Source organism: Carcharhinus amblyrhynchos, chromosome 3, assembly GCF_965287045.1.
Source record: "Carcharhinus amblyrhynchos chromosome 3, sCarAmb.v2.hapA, whole genome shotgun sequence".
Classification (NCBI taxonomy): Eukaryota; Metazoa; Chordata; class Chondrichthyes; order Carcharhiniformes; family Carcharhinidae; genus Carcharhinus; species Carcharhinus amblyrhynchos.
Window position 1 is genome coordinate 72,243,103 of NC_137326.1, and position 18,030 is coordinate 72,261,132.

Here is an 18,030-nt window from a genome sequence, read left to right on the forward strand (position 1 = left end):
ACCACCAGCACTTCCTCGAAAGACCTTTGTCCTTTCTAACCTGGTTGGTATAGTTGGAGTGAGAACTTTGGATGATATAAAACTAGAAGGAAATAGGTAGTGATTTTAAACTGTCCTGGAACAAATCGTTGAGTTAGTGGTAGGGCACTTCTCTCTCCTCACCTCACCTTTTGAATCAGAAGGTGCAGGGTTCAACCTTCATCTCAGAGCCATAGCTCGGAATCTGACATCAAGCAGAACATTTGTGTCTGGTGGATGTGCCTCTCCTTGAATGATCAGGAATGCTTATTGGAGTGGTAGAACAGTTCTTGTTTCCTTCCCCAGGCTAATAGAGGCAGAATTATCTGTCTTCAGCTGTTATGCATGAGATGGATGGCAAACCCATCCCTGACCAATGGGCTAAAAGTCTCCTGTGTCTGCTGGTTGTACTTTAAATAGGTTTGGACAGTGTCCATCCAATTCCTACTGGCAGATGTACGATAGCTGAAAAAAAGCTGCCCCTCTTTGGGAATCCCATCTCATAGAAACAATAGGCGAGGCAGTGGCATAGTCTTTGGACAAGTAATCCAGAGACACAGGATAATGCTCTGGGCACCAGGTTCAAATCCCACCAAAATAGATGGTGGGAAAATTTGAATTGAATAAAAATCTGGACTTAAAAGTCTCATGAAGACCATGTTATTGTAAAAATCCATCTGGTTCTTTTAGGGAAGGAAATCTGTAATTCTTACTTGGTGTGCATGTGATTCCAGATTTATGGTTTTCTCAAATGCGTCAAGGGAAATTAGGGATGGGCAATTAATGTGGCCCAGCCAGTGGTGCCCACACCCATGAAAGAATATAAAAATCCGGCCTGGTTTGAGAAATGTGTTGTTTATATTGGAATGGCAGGAGTTCTCACTCTGCATCATGTAGCCTGGCAGGGAGAGAAAGATGCCCGACTGGGGAGATTGGGGCAAAGCAGAGAGAGTTTTTACTCCATTCTTGGCTATGTTATGCCATACGTGACATGCAAATTCTCAATCTCCTAGATGTTACCGTCCTTCACTCCCAGAGCGTACTGAACGTCTGCAGCAGTCGTCCTGCACTGATTTGTTCAGGAGAGCTACTTTTGACTGAAATTGGAGCCAGTTACACTGTTCCTAAAGTGTGGCCCTGTTTATGCTGAAGGTGATGGAAGTAGCTGCTCTGCCAGCACCCGTGCTTTCAAGGATGTATTTGTGGGCCCCAGACCCATCCCTGAAGTTAAAGACTAGTTGGGGCGGTACACTCCTAGAAATGGACAGTATGAATTCAGCTGGTGCCACTTGTATGCTTCATCTGGCATGCAGCCCTGTAGTATCACAGCAAAGGAAGTCAGCCATTCAGCTCCTTCAGTGTGTTCTATCCTTCAGTTAATACCATTGCTGATCCGTACCCGGTACTTTTTGGCCCAGATCACTTAGATTTGATTTATTATTGTCACATGTATTGGTACACAGTGAAAAGTATTATTTCTTGTGCTGTACAGACAAAGCATACCATTCCAGTGTACATAGCAGAGGGTGCAAAATCGAGTCTTACAGTCATAGCTAGGGTGTAGAGAAAGATCAGCTTACTATAAGGTAGTTTATTTTTAAAACTCCAATTCACCCATCTTTTTTGGAGAGTTCCAGATTTCCACTTTACCTTTCTGTGAAAGAAGTGTTTTTTTCTCTCGTTTCACTGCTCTTTTAAGATTGTGCCCCCTCCCCCTCTTTGTTCTGGATTCCCACGCCAGTGGGAATAGATTTTACTTTAGCTAACCCATCAAATTCATTTATTTTCGTTTTCATTTGGAATCACCTTAGTTAGTTCATCGCTCATTCTTCTGAACTTGAGACAAAACACACCAAGTTTTAACCCCGTTAGGCCTGATGTCCCTCTGAGTGTGAAGGGTGGCCTAAGAATCATTTCAACCGAGTGCTCTGCCCCCCCCCACCCTGTTTCCCATCTGGCTGTAGAAAAGCCACCGACAGCAGCAGCAGCAGGAATGCCTTTGTAGCTGTCTTTATTTCAACGCGCCAAAAACTTTTTTCAGGGGCGATGAAATGGTTCTAATTTGACCAACTCCGTTTAAAGATAAACGGCTGCAATCTATTTTTCTCTTCTAGTGACTCTCGCATTGAAAAGTGGTCCTTTGTTCTTATATTCTGTTTGCAGATAAGCTGAGATTTCAAATGATGGTGTGTGCAAATCACATTTTATCAACGAATGTTTGTTTCCCAAACGACGTTTATGTAAATACTCAGAAATGGTTGTCCCTTTTTTGGTTTTAAAAAATGCTGGATTTCTTGCTGTGTCGCTCCATCTTGTAAAACACATTTGTTACAGACGGCTGTAAACATTTTATGTTCAAAGGAGTATTTTTCCCTCCTCTCTTGTTAGTTCAATGCTGGGAGTGTTTTTGCCCCTCCAGTTTTAGCAAGGGCTCGAGTGGGAACAGAGTCTGTTCTCTCTGTTGGTGAGTGCAATTGAAAATGCTGCGGGCGAGCCTAAATTAAAACACACCATTTAACGAGGGCGGGGAAATGAAATGCTTTTAAGATGTCAGCGGGGCTCCTCAAGCCTCCCTGTTCAAGCGGAGCTCTGTGGAAAGGAAACACTGGGGCGGCTGAGAGATTTCAGTTTAAATTCAGCAAATGAATGGTTAAGAAGGCTCCCCGTACTTTCCCTCCTGGGGTGGCTACAAAACGGGCTCGAGAATAAAAAATACCCCTGAAAGTGGGTGCAAATAACACTGGCAGTTTTTTTAACAACTTAAAAAACAAACGAAGTTGTTGTCTGTTCAGCCATCCATGTTCACACGAGCTGCTCCTAACGATTCTCTTACAGGCTAACTTTTTTTGTTTTTTTTCTGTGGAGTACTGGGAGGGGGAGAAGGGGGGACCGAACTAGTCGTTAACAACCCTTTTTTTAAAAAAAGCTTTCGGGCTTGCATCCTGTGGGTTTTTAAAAAGAGGAACATGCAGTTCACAATTTCCCGAGGTCGGGAAGGCTTGCATCAAGAAACCATGAAATTAAATGGGAACCGACCGGATTTTTTTTTTCTCCTGTTTGCATACTGATTGGTAAGTCCCGTGACATCACAGCTTTTTACCCCTCCTCCCTCTCCTCTCCTCCCTCTCTCTTACTATTTTGCAGCCACACAATCTGTGTCTACATTTCCATGTGGCTTGAGCAATTTTTTTTTGTTTGTGTGTGGCTATATTCAGCATGAGAAAATTTACGATGAAACGAATTAAAAAAAATTCGAAGGAAGCCGTGAGAGTCGGATGTTGAGGAACACGAGGGGGGAACGGCCGGAGTGGTTATTGGAAAAAAAAGGCGGTGAGGAAAGTCTGAATACCCCTCCTCCTCCTCCCTCTCCCCAGCCTGTCTGTTGGGTTTGAGTGGGGTTTATGAATGGAGGCGCCGAGCAGGGATGGAACGTTGCGGTAGCCGAGGTTCCAGCACTCGATACATTGTTGCCGTCCCGCGTTCCATTTTGGAACGTCCGGACATTGTAACTTCCACGGCTTGTAAGTTTCGGGCTGATCGCGGCAGAGGCGCAAACACGTGGGAAGAAGGGGCACCGTCTCTCTCCCCGTCTAATCGGTCTCTTGCGCTGTGGGTGGGTTTCAGTTTTGTTTATTTATCGCAGAGATGAATTGAAGGGTTTTATTTTCAAAGCCCTTTATTATTTAAAAAAACGATTTCCCACCTTTCTAATCAAAACGAGATTCTGTATGTTTATGGAGCTTTGACTGAAGTGCGCCACTTTTGTTAAGTTCAGTTGCAGCAGGCCTTTCTTCCGGCTTATGGCCTTTCCATGCTTCTTTCGCCCCCCCACCCCCTTTCCTTTCGAAGAGTGAAACAAAGTATAGCGTCAAGAGTGGGGCAGAGGGCAAATAGCTTAAAAAAGAGGGGAAGGTGAAACTGAAAGGGGAAAGGAAAACAGCCAGCATGGTGGGTGCTGAGAGTCTGGGCTTTATACTTGTAAATCCCACCCCTCCCTGCAGGACTCAGCCGTACGGTTCAAATCACAACAGACGCGCGCCTTTCTGCACAGATCCCAGCCCTTTGGATACTTGCATTGGACGCAAACTTCATTGCTAAATTTTTCCCTGGTTTTTCTCCCACGAGTTGTGTGCCCCCCAACTCCCCAAATATTCGGGCATCCTCTCGCCAAATCTCTTCTTTTTGTTGCGACTTTAAACGAGCCATGTGTGCGTGAGATACGGATCCGGCTAATTTTGAACGTGCTTTTTTTTTCATTCGGAAACAGCATTGCCCTTTGCCCCATGCCCGCATATTGTTTCGCTTATTTAATGCAGGATGAGCGGCGGTGAATTTTCGCGGGACTCTGGAAGGGGACAGGACTCTCTCAATGAATTTAGTGAGCAAACGCATTTTCTCCCCGGGCACCTCCCCCACCCCCGCCTTGAACCACTGGCTTCCAGCAGATCTTTCGACTGTTTGGAATTGACCCAGTTCTGCACATGTTGGACTCCAGCCCCATCCAGGTGTGTGTATACACTCCCACCTTGGAGCTACCCAGGCTGGTTGGTGGACTTTTTTGTCTGCAGCACCCCTTGAGGCCCACTGTCTTTCAATATCAGATCCAGGGTTCAAACTCCCCTTGTGGCTCATTTTCTCACCGAGGAAGGTTAAATCGTGTTTCTGCCACATCTGCCCTGTGTGCCAGGTTCCCACAGCAATGATGGCACCTTCTGAACCTGCAACCACTATCGTCTATTAGGATATGGATGTCAGATGCCTGGAAGTTCCCTTCCAAGTTATTCATCATCCTGACTTGGAAATATCTCACCGTTCCTTCACTGTTGCTGGGCCAAAAATTCTGGGATCTCAGGATCCTCGCTAACAGCACTGTGGGTGCATCTACAACCACATAGACTGCAGTGTTTCAGGAAGGCAACTTCCCACCACCACCTTGGGCAATTAGGGATGTTGGCCAAGCCAGTGATGCCCACACTTGCATAAAAATAAAACTAACTATGCACCCTTTGTAGATAAATGTCCCATAATTGTTAGGGGAAGAATGTGGCTAACCAGTGTGCTTGGAGGACTTGGATGTTTTGATGGAGAGTGTGGCTGACTAGGTTGGGGAGGAGGGACTTCTGAAAGCATTGGAACGGTTTGAGTGGCATGTGCAGGAGCCCAGAGCTGAAGGAAGATAGGACACAGGGTCGAGGAGGTTGTTGAGCTAAAGTGAATTAAAAGCATTGCAGGATTTGTGGATGAGGCAGAGTGCATCTGAGTTTTGGAGTGGTGCTTCAATGGAACTTTTTGGGTGATTTGAAGGGGAGGATGAGGAAATTTTGGATGAACTCAAGTTTGTATTGTAGCAATTAAGTGTGGAGGTGGCAAACCATTTGGATTAGGTTTAAGCTACCGTGAGGTTGGGATGTGAAGGTGGGTGTAGCATTTAGAAGGATATCAAACCCTCCTGTATAGAGGAGGTGCCCATGTTCATTTTGGCACATTCCTATACCGAGTTCAAAGTGTCCTGTTCCTTTGACAAACTAGGTTCACTTTTACTGATTTGCAGCATTATCCCTGCCTGTCATACAATTTTATGCCTTTTAATGACTGGAGATCATTCTGTCATTAAAACAGGAGCTCATGATGGTTAGACCATTTGTGTCTTTGGTAAAGGATCATTTGCTAAGGACAATCTGTTGTCCCAGTTCTGAAGTGGCACAGTTTTTTTTTAATTTAGTAGCTCTATAGTTTCAGATTCCCTGATCTCTCTGGGTTTTGCTCACCACAGAGCTATTTTACAGGGGTCACGGAGGGTGAAATCCCCTGTATCCCCCTCTGAAACATCCCAAAGCACTATAATTCATTTTGAATTGTGGACGCTTGTAGATGAGATCCCAAGCAAGCCAATGATTATTGGCTTGCATTAACTGCTTGTGATGTCAGTTTTGCCAGGGCCCCTGCTTTACTGCACTTCTGACAGTTGTGGATTGGGTCATTGGTTTGGAGGTTGGGGGGAGGGGGATGGTGGGGAGGGGTTTGAGGTCGGGGGGGGGGGGAGATGCAAGGAGATGGTTCCTTGAGGTGGTAGGCCCAGGCTCTGTTTTACTTTGCAGTCCTATCCATAAAGTTGTGCTGCATTGCACTGTGCAGAACCAGGTGAGTGACTGGTGCGATTCAAGGTGAATTATTCCTGGCCTGAGTAATGAATTCTTGCATTGGACAGGACTGTGATTTTCTTTTTCCCCAGTGTGCTTCATCTTTCTTGTTACTCGCTGCATTTTGTTCACAGCTTGGAGTTTAGGTAGTGTCACTCTTGAGCAATTTATTTAGAAATCTTAGGCAAGCTTGTATGGACGCTAGTTGTAGTATAATTGTCAGAATGAGGGGGGAAAAAAACTGATCTGTGAACGTAAGGAATGCTAAAACCTGCCCAGTAGCCTTGATACTTGCAACAACCAAGTGAATTTGTGATGGAGATTAGATGAAGTTAATGAGCCATTGAAAGGGCCGTTTGCTCTGAGTGTAGAGTCTTGACTGCAGTGATTTGGTATCAGTTCCTTTCTCCTCCCAGTCTGAGGGCATTTAGCTCTTGTGGAAGAATAATCCCACTTGACTGCGTCACGAAAGCTGGGTACGTGTGGGCCAATTTGAAGTCTCTCCCCTGCCCACCACCCAATTAACTTTAGCAGAATGGCCCAGCCAGAAACAAAACCTCACCAACAGCCTTGTAGCAAGTACTGTGAGAACCCATAACATATGTGGGAATGTGGACTGGACATTGCCCTGACATCCCTACCTTTTCCGGCAGTAACTACCAGGAACAGTGATCAGGAATAGAATCATTGTTGTTGTTTTATTCCTTCTTTCTTTTTCTCTCTCTTCTTCCCCCACCCTCCTGTTCAACAAGACAAGTTGAGCCTAACTACACAGCTGAACAGACCCGGTGAGCTGAGAGCACTGTCGCAAGTTAGGATGTCCTGAGGTGAATCCTGCATGATCCATTGTATTTATCTGTAATGAGCATCACAAAACAGATCATCTAGTCTCCACCTTGTTTTTGTTTATGAGATCGTGCTTTGCACGACTTGGCTGTCATGCTTCCTATGGCACAGCAGTAACTACACTTCAGAGGTTCCTCTGCATGCGATGTGGTCTGGGCCCCGATGCAGACCATGAGAGGGCATCTGTAAAATGAAGTGGGTGGCCCTTCCTGTGACTTGATGCAGGAAATTGCCAGATCAGGCATCCTGCTAACCAGACAATAGAGAGCTGAATGCCCATCCAGAGCAGGAATGCCTCAGCCTAATGTTTGATCTTTGTGTCTTCTCTGCCCAGATCCTTTTTCTTCCTATCTTGAAGCTGATGAATGACTTGTGTAATGTACCAATAGTCCTACAATCTCTAGTTCAAACAGGTATTCTTCATGGACTTGAGCACAGGAGCATTATTAGATTGTGTTAGTGGGGGTGGTGAAGTCCATCATAAATTAAGAGCTCTCACTCAATCTTCCTGCATCCAAGGGCGTCATTGCCACTTGTTCTCTGCAGCTGAGCGGTTATCAGAAAATTTCTTTTGATTTGTAGCAACAAACTGGCCAGGCCTATGAATGGTCCTTGGATCTGAGAGGTTGTTGAGGTATTCTTGGTTCAGCGCAGTGACCAGCAGCTTGGGTTAGTGGATCCGTGAATAGTTGGCATGTTTGGTCATGTCAAAGTGAACACTATCCTTTCCCAGATGCGGACTCTTGACATCCCCTCTGAATGATTCTTTTGGTATTGAGCACTCTGCACCATCAGCGAGACATGGTAACCTTAAAGTTATGTCTGGGCACGTTGAGTCCTTAATTTCTTTGGAGACATTGGCTAATTGTGCAGTTAATTGTATCAGGTGCTGTGTAAGACAATGGCTTCTGATGTTTATTTATCATTGCAGTAACACTGAAGGGCTGTTGAGTTGTATTTTGCCACCATCTTTTCTCAGCAAAATAAGTTTTTGTAACCTCCCAAGAAAAGGCCCTGGGGCTAATGTTTAGTGATTGGATTAGTCACTAAAGTAGCAGTATTGTTACAGTCTCTGTATAACACCTCTGCTCAATTTGGTTTAAATCTAGAATGATAGCCTAGCATTTCGCCTTTCGTTGCCCCATTCAGTTCTGAGCCCAACAGCCTTCAAGTATCTTCCCAAGTGACAGTCTTTCCTGTGCGGACAGTGTGCATGAGTGCCATTAGGCATTTGCTAGGGAGGAAATCCATGAGCACTGCCTGTGCTGTGTTCGCATTGTGCTTTCTACCAGAGGTAACTGGGTAAGAATCTGGAATGGGACTGTTCAATTTTCCTTTCCCACTCCCTACCCCCCCTAGACACAATTAACTGCCCCAGATGTGTTGCATCTGTACTGCTGTTAAGCCAGTTCACTATGTTTGAGGTTTGGCAGCCTCCTTGGTTCCACCCTAATTACCTGACTATCTATGATGATAATTCAGTTCCTCACACTGTCACTTAACCCCTACCATCTCTGAAAATGTTATCTGAACGAAAGATTTTAATTTGCAGGAGTAGATCAAGATAAGATGTTCTGGATCATTTAGTGTTGAATGGATTTCAGCTCTACTTACCTCTGACCATCTGAGTAATGCAGCATTTCGTCTACTCTTCTTAGGCCCTATGGTTGGGCAACATTATTCCGAGTAATTCTACATCTTGGTTGGCCACTGCATTGTGACCCTGTACGTAACTTCACTTTTTTCTTCTGATCATCTCTTCAGTATTGGTTTGTACACTCCTGTCTTTTGACTCTTGTGACTGGCATATGTTGCTTTAAATTTTCTCCAAACATCATGGTTGCCTGAGATAGGTCTCAGCCATGTGTTCAAAGCAGCATATTCTTGCACTTGGAATTAATGAAGTGTAGGTTGGTATAGTGCCTGGGCCTACAGTTGGTTGTAAAGATGGAGTTTGTTCTGGCCTACGAGTGATCTTTTATTCTTGCCCCCCCCCCCCCACCCACCCGCGCGCGTGCGTGGAAGTGATCGACTCTTCTGTGACTTGCGTTCTGCCTGCAGGTTCCCATGCATTACTGAGAGTACAGTCAGTGGTTGTCTAGAAGGCAGCATGAAAGAAAAGTGTATATAATGCCTTTTGCAATGTTGGGCCTGTTCCCTTTGCAGTTAATGAAATGTATCCGGTTAGAATGCAGCAATCAGTTTATGCATAGCATGTTCCCACGATGATCTGAGATGATGTTTATTAGGGGTACATATTGGATAGGGTTATACCCAACTGAGAGGGAAACTATGGCCTTAGTTTAACCCCTCACCTGGAACTCGGCACTCCTTCTTCAGTGCAAAAGTGCCTAATTTTTGTGTCCCCATCTCTCAGGGTGCAATTTGAACCCACAGCCCTCTGCCGCTGAGGCAGACTGAGCCACGGTGCCTGGGTGCTTATTGTTCTTTGGCTCACTTGGCTATTGCTCCAACTTTGGTAACTGATTTGAAAGTCAGGACAGAATGCTGCAGAAGAATTACAGTAAATTCCTTTCTTATTTCAGGATTCCTCCCAGAATGTGATGAGCGTCTTTAACCAGTTGAACATCTCTGAGAAGGAGAGGTGGAGTGAATATAAAATGGCTGATGTTGGATAGATGAGGTGAGTGCTGTCTTTGTTGCTGCCTTGAGCAGGTGCATTCCATTGCGATGCCCCCATATTTTAGCATCGAGTGCTGCGATGGCTTGTTGATGTAACTCCCTCTTGTTCCCCATTTGGTGTACTTCATTTGAATATCACCCCATTAAGCCACTTAGGGGGGCCTTTAAAGCCCAGGTAACTGGAACCTGTTTGCGTTCGGAAGGAATGCCTGCAAACCAGCCCTCCTGGCGAATGGCAGTGTTTGCAGGGAGCGCTCTTTAGTTGGTCAGGCCACCTATGGTTTTCCCATCCATTCACTTCAGTGGAAAGTGGCTGACGAGCTAAATCCCAAGGATTTCCCCAACAGGCACTTGCTGCAAGTGCCAATCCCTTTAGGCATCTCAAGTCACTCCAACTTTACTTCCTTTGGACAGTTTGCCTTCGTAAAACCCTCTGATCTTGAGATTTGGTAAGTGCCCCTTGCACCAAAAGACCCATCCTCCGTCCGAATGCTGATAGCTATTAGTCGTCATTGACTTAAAACGGAAGCAGTCTGTGGAAATATGATTTAAGCTTTCTATAGAAGTGCGTGCTTTCCCTGACTGGCCCAAATACACTGCAGGGTACACTGCAGAGCTTGGGCAATCCTGCCCTTTATGCCAGTGACTTAGCTGCACAGTTAAATAGGCAGTCCCCCTTGATTACAAGTTCTGTTGTGCTGTTGATGGTCTTCACTAGAGTTGGATTGACACTGTCCCTGTAAATCTTTGGGATGTTCTGCTGGGATGTGGGTGGAGTTCTCACTTTGGCTGCTTCTGTGCCTGACCTGGCAGAGGGACTCTGGTCTTTTTGCTGTTGTTTTGAAAGTTGGTCCGCAAGTGACACATGTTCACTCAAGGGGTCACTGGGCCATAAGACGCTAGGGAAGCCCGAGCTTTGGTCGTCCATTGGTTTTGCTGCAAATCCATGCTGACTCACCGTCTCCTGCTTGTCCTTGTGTTCAGCCAATGGTAGATTCCAGTCGCTCCTCCATAACTGACAGATCTGTAGTTCTCATTTTCTTCCCCTTCTCCATTCCTCCCCGCCTCTTAAATAATGGAGTGATATTTGCAATTTTCCAATCTGAAGATATAATTCCTGAATCGTAGAATCCCTACAGTGCAGAAAAAGGCTATTTGGCTTCTCTAATCTGCACCCACTCTTCAACAGAGCATCTTACCCAGACCCATCCCTGTAACCCCACACATTTACCCCATTGTTCCCCCAACACACATCTTGGTACACTAAGGGACAATTTAGCATGGCCAACCCACCTAATCTGCACATCTTTGGAGTTTGGGAGGAAACCCATGCAAACACTGGGAGAAAATCAAGCTGCACACAATCACCCAAGGCTGGAGTTGACCCTGGGTCCCTGGAACTCTGCTAGGCACTCTGCCATCATACCGCCCTACAGAGCTTTTGGGAATTCTGACTTAATATATCTGCAATTTCCTCAGCACTTATCTTCCATTCTTGGGCTAGTAACTGTCAATTCTTGAAGTGTTGTGTCTCAAGTCCCATTATTTTCCCCATTCCAGATTTTTTTTTTAAAAACTTCCATTCTTCCCTTAACTTTTTTTTAGGTTTTCTTGTACTACTTGTATTTTGTCTTGCTCCACTTGTGAACAGAGTTTGCCGTTTACTTAGTTGTCGTCCAGCTCCCAGTTGACGGAATTAAGGAGCTGCGGCACTTGACACTTATGAGAAGTGCCAAGTACACAAGAGGCTGAACTGAATGGTGTGTGTTGTGTAAATATTTCAGTTGTAGAGCCATTCAGGGCTGCTTACTGGCACTCTGCCAGTAGTCAGAGTTGAGCTGTTTACAGGTGTGCTTGCTGCAGTGGAGAGTGAGTGAGAGAAATGGAGGGAGGAGAGGGGTTCTCTCCTCACTCCTGGAGTTCAGGAAGTAAAAGGGAACTCGCTGGATAATGTCCTGCTCTGGTACTTCTCCTTGGGTAGGAGACAGGGTCATGGGCTATAGCTTCAGCAGAAGAGAGACCAGACCTTGATTGAACTGATGGAGCAAGAGCAGAGGGTTATGACATTGAATCTAAAACTTGAATGCTGGGCATTTTTTTTTGTGAACTGGAAAAATACACAATTTGTAGATTGAATCAATCTAAGTGAGAATTATCTCACTTTTCTCAAATTGAAACTTCACTGGTTGTAATGTTCTAATGTAGGAAATGCAATAAATGATCAATGTACACTTCTCCCAGAACAGCAATATGACTAACTCATCTGTTTTAGAAGTGTTGGTTGTGGGATAAATATCAGCCAGGATGTTCCCCTATCCTTGTTCAAGATAGTACCATGTGTACCTGAGAGGACAAATTAAGACTTGTCTTAATCTGAAAAGCAGCACCACTGACAGTGTAGCACAATCTTTGTACTACACTGTGGAGTACCAGCAGAGATTGTGCTCAAGTCTCTAGACTGGGAAACAATGTGCTAAAGCAGAGTTGCGATTGCTTCTCACCAAACCACAGGCAGAAAAATGTGAGACTTGCCCCTATTGGGGGACAGCTAGTGGAAAGAGAACATTGTGCCTGGCTGGCCTGCAATCAGCTCCTGCGGTTAACAGGAACAGTGTGTTCAACCTGGTGGGTGGATTGCAGTCTGCAAGAGACCTAACTTGTGAAGATGTAGACACAAGGGAACACCTTTGTCACCTTCACCCATTAACAAACGATGTTGAAGTATCGCTCTGTGGTGCTAACTTGAGCATCTCTGGAGAAGAAGTGACTGCCTCTGAGAGGTGGCTGAGGAGTGGGATGGGGAGGGGGAATAAAAAGAATTGCAAGCTGGTGACCCGATCTGGGGATTGATGGGTATTGGCTTTTATGAATCCACACCCCATTCCTTGCAAATCTTGCTTTCTGCAGTTGTGGCACCAGAAGTTGAGGGTCGTCCAAATGGTGTGAATTCTGGACGTCCCTGGAAATGTTGCCACAGTAACCCAAGTGGCACTTATTATCTGCTGCTGGAGGCTGCTTATCCCAAACTGATTATGAGCAGTCATTCCCTTCTCCGTCTGGGTGATCCAAGAATCCCTGGGTTTCTTTAAACTTATTCTGCTAACCGCTGTTTTACTCAACTCAATTCAGGGTTAGAACATGGAGATGATTTATAGAGAGAACAAATTTTGTGATGTTACAAATTGGGGCCAGGTGTTGAGTGGTGTCATTCTTAGATGCCAGTGCAACCACCTCCGCCCCATTGCTTCTAATGTGCAAGGACTACCTGAATAAGCCTGTCATGTATTTTCCGATGGTCCCACAATACTATTAATGACAGCAAATTGTCAACGTCCTCCCCATTAGGAAGAGCAGGACAGAGTAAAGGATTCATGTTATTGTAATTGTGGTGGCATTTTATGTGGGTTAGAGATGTGGGGCATAAATCTACACTGAATCAAATTTTAGCATAGGCCCACTTAGGAAAGGCCAAAATAGTAATGGTTGACAGCAAGCTTGCATTTATGTAGTGCCTTTAACTGAAATACAATTGAACAAAAATTAACACCAAATCAAAGTTGGAGAGGGTGAGCCTGGTGGCAAAAAAGTAAGTTTGAAGGAGTATCTTAAAAGAGAAGGAAGAAAGAGACGGAATGGTTTAGGAAGGAGATTTCAGAGTTTGGGCTGAGATGGCTGAAGGCACTAAGGTTTCTGGGATTTTGTTGATCGGGCGTCACGTGTTCAGGTCATTTGCAGCAGAGTGTATGTGAGGTGCCCAGGCATGTTCAAGTGTAAACTGCATGTGACGAGAGGATCACGCTGGCTTTACAGTTTCTAGCATGGCTTGCTGGAAGTCAACAGTCACAGACTGCTGAGGGGCAGGGGCAGTAGCTTTCAGTGTATTATTGGACAAGAACTTTGAACAAAGATTCAGTAAGTTCCCCCTACGTAACTCCACCCTTTCAGGACTTTAGGACCTTTGTCTTAATTGTTTGACTGAGGCATAAATATTGGCTAGGGCACCTAGGGAGAACTTGCCAGCAATTTGCAATGTTGTAATGGCATCCACTATGCCCACCAAGAGGGCAGACGGCATTGGTTTAACATTTCATCCAAAGAAGCAACACCTTCAACTGTGCAGCACTCCCTTGGTACTGCAGTGAACTGCAACCTAGATTTAGTGCTCAACTGCCTGGAATGAGACTTGTCTGGATGGGGAACATTTTAATAGTGTTTCAGCAGCATACTTAACTGACCCTTGTAGAAGTTAACCATGCTGTGGCCTCACCATTGATGGTTTGGTGTCCTACTTTTAGGACATAAAATGGACTGCAGAGTTTAAGTGACAGCATTTTATGCTGTAGGTCAGCTCGCTGTCTTGTTGCCCATGTAAGTTATGATGGTGCCTTTCGGAGAGGAGGAGAGAAAGTTGGAGTGCTGGGGTTGGAGATTGGCCTGCTCGCTGTTAACATGCCAGCTGAAGAGCAGATAGACATTTCCATTGTTGTGCATATGATGTGAGGAAGAAGGCCGGTTCTGTAATGATGAATTGCCAGAGTTTGTGTACTGGCACATTGGTGTTTTCCCAACCACTTCTGGAGCTCAAGACAAAAATCTTTTCAGAAAAGGAAGGAAGCTCCCAAGCCTAGCTGTTCAGGAAATGTGTGTGCTATTTGATTCTGTATCCAGAGCAGAGACTAGGTACATTGTCTCACATTGTGTGAGTACTATGATGAAAAGTGAAAATGGGGAGATGGTGAAAGTTAATTGTGTTTATTAAACATGGAATATTCCCCCATTGAGGATGGTACTACCAGGAAAGGCATAAACCATTTAGTTGTTGAAGTGTGAGAAAGATATACCCATTATCATAAAGTGCAAGTTTATATGATCCAGTGTACTGAAGTCTGCAGTGCTGTGTCATGAAATTTCCACAAGGGATGCACTTGAAACAGTGAAAAACTTTCCTTCGACCATATTGTAAATTCTGCCCCTCCAAGCTGTGTGGGCATTCTAGCGCAGGTTCCTGGTTCTAAGTCTGTCACGGACCAATTTGCAGTGATAAATCAAGAGAATCGTGTGAGAAACTGGGATGTGAATCAGCTGGTGTGTGGAATATTGGTGCCTGTACATGGAAGAAACCATACACAAAATATTGATTATATACTTCAGCAGAGCCCTGCTGGTGAATTCTCTCCAACTTGCAAATTAACGTTGGTAGTTTTAGTTTTGGATGGGAGTTGAATGTGTTTGAGATAAACGTCCATGACCCTAGTGTGGGAATTGAACCCAGGCTGTAGTGAAATGGCTGCCTGATTGGGTGAATGTGAACCACCATTTTGAATTTAAGTAGCCTTCAGCTTCTTGCAGTTGACAATTGCAACGTGTGGGCTATATCACAAAGATGAAAAGACCATGCACGTTTGGCAGTTTATTTTGAATGAGGCATTCTACTGTAATTAAGCTGGGTCCAAGTAAATTGTACATGAGGCAGTGTGGCCATTCTTAAAAAAGAAAATCCATTGATGTCATCCTCATATCTTTATTTCTACCCTTCCACAGTAAGGGTCATCTTGAGGCTGTCTTATAAGGCACATTGCTGGGTTTTGGTGGGCCTGGGAATGGTTGGCACTAATGTTAGGTAACAAAAGTGCACCAGCATCCAAAATCCATGTGATTATAAATTAAGCTTTTAAAGTTTAATTTATCTGTGTCACAAGCAGGCTTACACTGCAGTGAAGTTACTGTGAAAATCCTCTTGTTGCCACACTCTGGTCCCTGTTTGAATACACTGAGGGAGAATTTAGCATGGCCAGTGCACCTAATCACACATCTTTTGGACTGTGGGAGGAAACTGGAGCACCTGGAGGAAACTCACATAGACACGATGAGACTGTGCAGACTTCGCATATACAGTGACCCAAGCCAGGAATTGAACCTGAGTCCCTAGTGCTGCAAGGCAGCAACAATGTGCTACCCTGCTGACTTGAGTGGTGGTTTTGCTCTTTGACAGGATTGCAGTCAGTGTTAATGATTGTACTGTTAAGTTTTGGCGGAAGGATTTCCCAGTTACTCTGTGAGCAGCCCAGCTTAAAGATCAGTAGAAATGCACCCAGTTTGTCAGGATGGAAATGAGCTTGTTCATTCGAGCGTGTTAACACACTAAGAAGGCAGACCATCAGCCAAGCGACTCTTCCCAGTCAGGGGTCTCCTAATGCTGCTGCCACTTGGTTTTTAAGTGGGTAAAAGTGAATGTCCTAGTCACTAAGCAGCTTGCTATGAAAGTCCATTGATAAACTGGCCCTTGCAAAGGCAGTAACGAGGATGGTGGATGCTATGCGTTGTTGAGCTGGGTTTAATCAGAGCTAAAGCTGCGGAGAGACCTTGTGGCCTGCTTTTTTTTATCTCTGCTGTCTGCTATTCTAGCTCAGCACAATTGGTTCTTTCTGTTCAGGGCCATCTTCAGGGCTGATTGGCAGATAGTTTTGCGCCTGCTTTACTTGCCTCAGCCTCCTCCCTAAGCGCCCAGTGTCCCAAACCCAAGGAAAGCTCCCGCGTGTGTGTGTGTGATGGGTATTTCTCTCTCCCCTCCCATTCATTGATTGGACATCTATTTTTGTTTCAAACTTCCATCACACAAATTGCTTTCACTTGCTCTTGAGTTATGTACAAGTTTGTTATGCTGAAGGTGCCTGGGAACATCAGGGACTGCTTCCCCCTAGGTGGGGAGATCAACTTTCTCTCGTTCCTGCTTTCGTGCTTGATGTAGTGTATGGAGGAGCTGACTGTCAGTGGAGTGTATATTTAAAAAAAAAAATCCTTTTTAATATTATTTGAACTACATTGTCCTCCAGGCCTTTTCATGGAGGTTCATGTTCATAGTTGTATTCTGTGACTCTCAGGACCAATTTTGCATCAGGGTTAACGAACCCACTGTATTTGTTGTACATCCCTAATTGCCCTGGAATTGAGTGGCTTGCTAGGCCATTGCAAAGGGCAGTTAAAAGTCAGCTATGTAGACCAGGCTGGTTAAGAGTGACAGATTTCTTTTTGCTGGAGAGCATTAGCGAACCAGATGGGTTTTGTAACAATTAGTAGTTTCATGGTCACCATTACTGAAACTAGCTTTGAATTCCAATTTTTTTTTATTAATTGGTTTAAATTCCGCAGCTTCCATGGTGGAATTTGAGTGTCCCCAGATCATTAACCTGGGCCTCTGGGTTACCAATCTACAGATACCATCACTGTACACCAAGCTTCCTTTGACAACACCTTGCAAATCCACAACCTGTTACCACCTGGAAGACGAGGGCCGCAGCTGCATCACCTATAGGTTCCCCTCCAAGTCACTCACTGTCCTGATTTGGAAAAATATCACCATTCCTTTACTGTCGCTGGGTCATTTCCTGGAACTCCCTCCCTAACTGTGTAGATGTAATGACACTTATTGCAAAGATTCATGAGAGCGACTCTCACCCAGTGAACGATTTAAAAATAAATCCCCATACGTTTGTGTGCATGGGTATCTTTGTCTTTGTATGTGTGGCTGTTGCATCCTGCGGTGTTTGCCAGAGTGATAGCAGCGGTAACCATCAATAATGTTCATTGGGTGTTTGAGGCGTGCTGAAAGTGCACTCCACGAGCCTTGGAGCTGAGTTTTCTTTTGTTCAATGGACTGTCATTCATGGTTTGCAAGTAAGGATGTTGCCACACTTGAAACTCTGATTAAGTAATTAAAATTGAGTTTTATTTGAATTGTTTAAACCTTATTGATCACTCATCTGCAGCAAAGTTGGTTGGCTGGTTAATATGAGACACAACCACCTTGAGCTCCATCCTTGTTGTTCCCATAATCCTGGTGGATCTTTTACATCCAGTCTGGCTTAACGCTTTGCCTGAATCTGACCGTGCAGCTCTCCCTCAGTGCTGCACTGCACTGCATGCTTAGGGTGTGAACCAGTCAGTTTCTGTCTCTTACAGGTGAGTGCTGAAGTCAAAGCGGATGGGAATTTGACAACCCAGCTATCTTTGTCCTCCAGGCCTTTTCATGGAGGTGCATATTCATGGTTATATTCTGTGACTCTTAGGACCAATTTTGCATCAGGTTTCAAGAAGTCTGCAATCAGATTAAAGTTCATATCCAGGATCCCTATATTTCTGTATATATCAGATGATAATACTTGCACTAGGGTACAGATTTATCCAGCAACTGGGAGCTCTGAGCATCTTTTCAAATCTTCAGACCCACACAATTTCTGTAAGACGTTGGGCGGGATTTTCTGGCCGCGTTTGCCCCAAAAACCCGGTAATCCCACCCAAGGCCAATAGACCTTTCCCTGGTCTGCCTCTCAACCGCCCTGATTTCTGACAGGCAGGACAGTAAAATGCACGCCATTGTGTCAGA

General features: G+C 44.9%; 1 long non-coding RNA gene across 2 annotated transcripts in view; it reads left to right on the forward strand.

Annotated features, from left to right (window-relative positions):
- The first annotated feature begins 3,154 nt into the window (after nucleotides 1-3,154).
- Nucleotides 3,155-18,030, forward strand: part of LOC145340814 (uncharacterized) — a 40,948-nt gene continuing 26,072 nt past the window's right edge. For both annotated transcript variants that reach the window (XR_013886296.1, XR_013886298.1), the window contains exons 1-2: nucleotides 3,155-3,348; nucleotides 9,551-9,648. This is a non-coding gene — a long non-coding RNA (uncharacterized LOC145340814). The remainder of the gene's footprint in view (nucleotides 3,349-9,550; nucleotides 9,649-18,030) is intronic.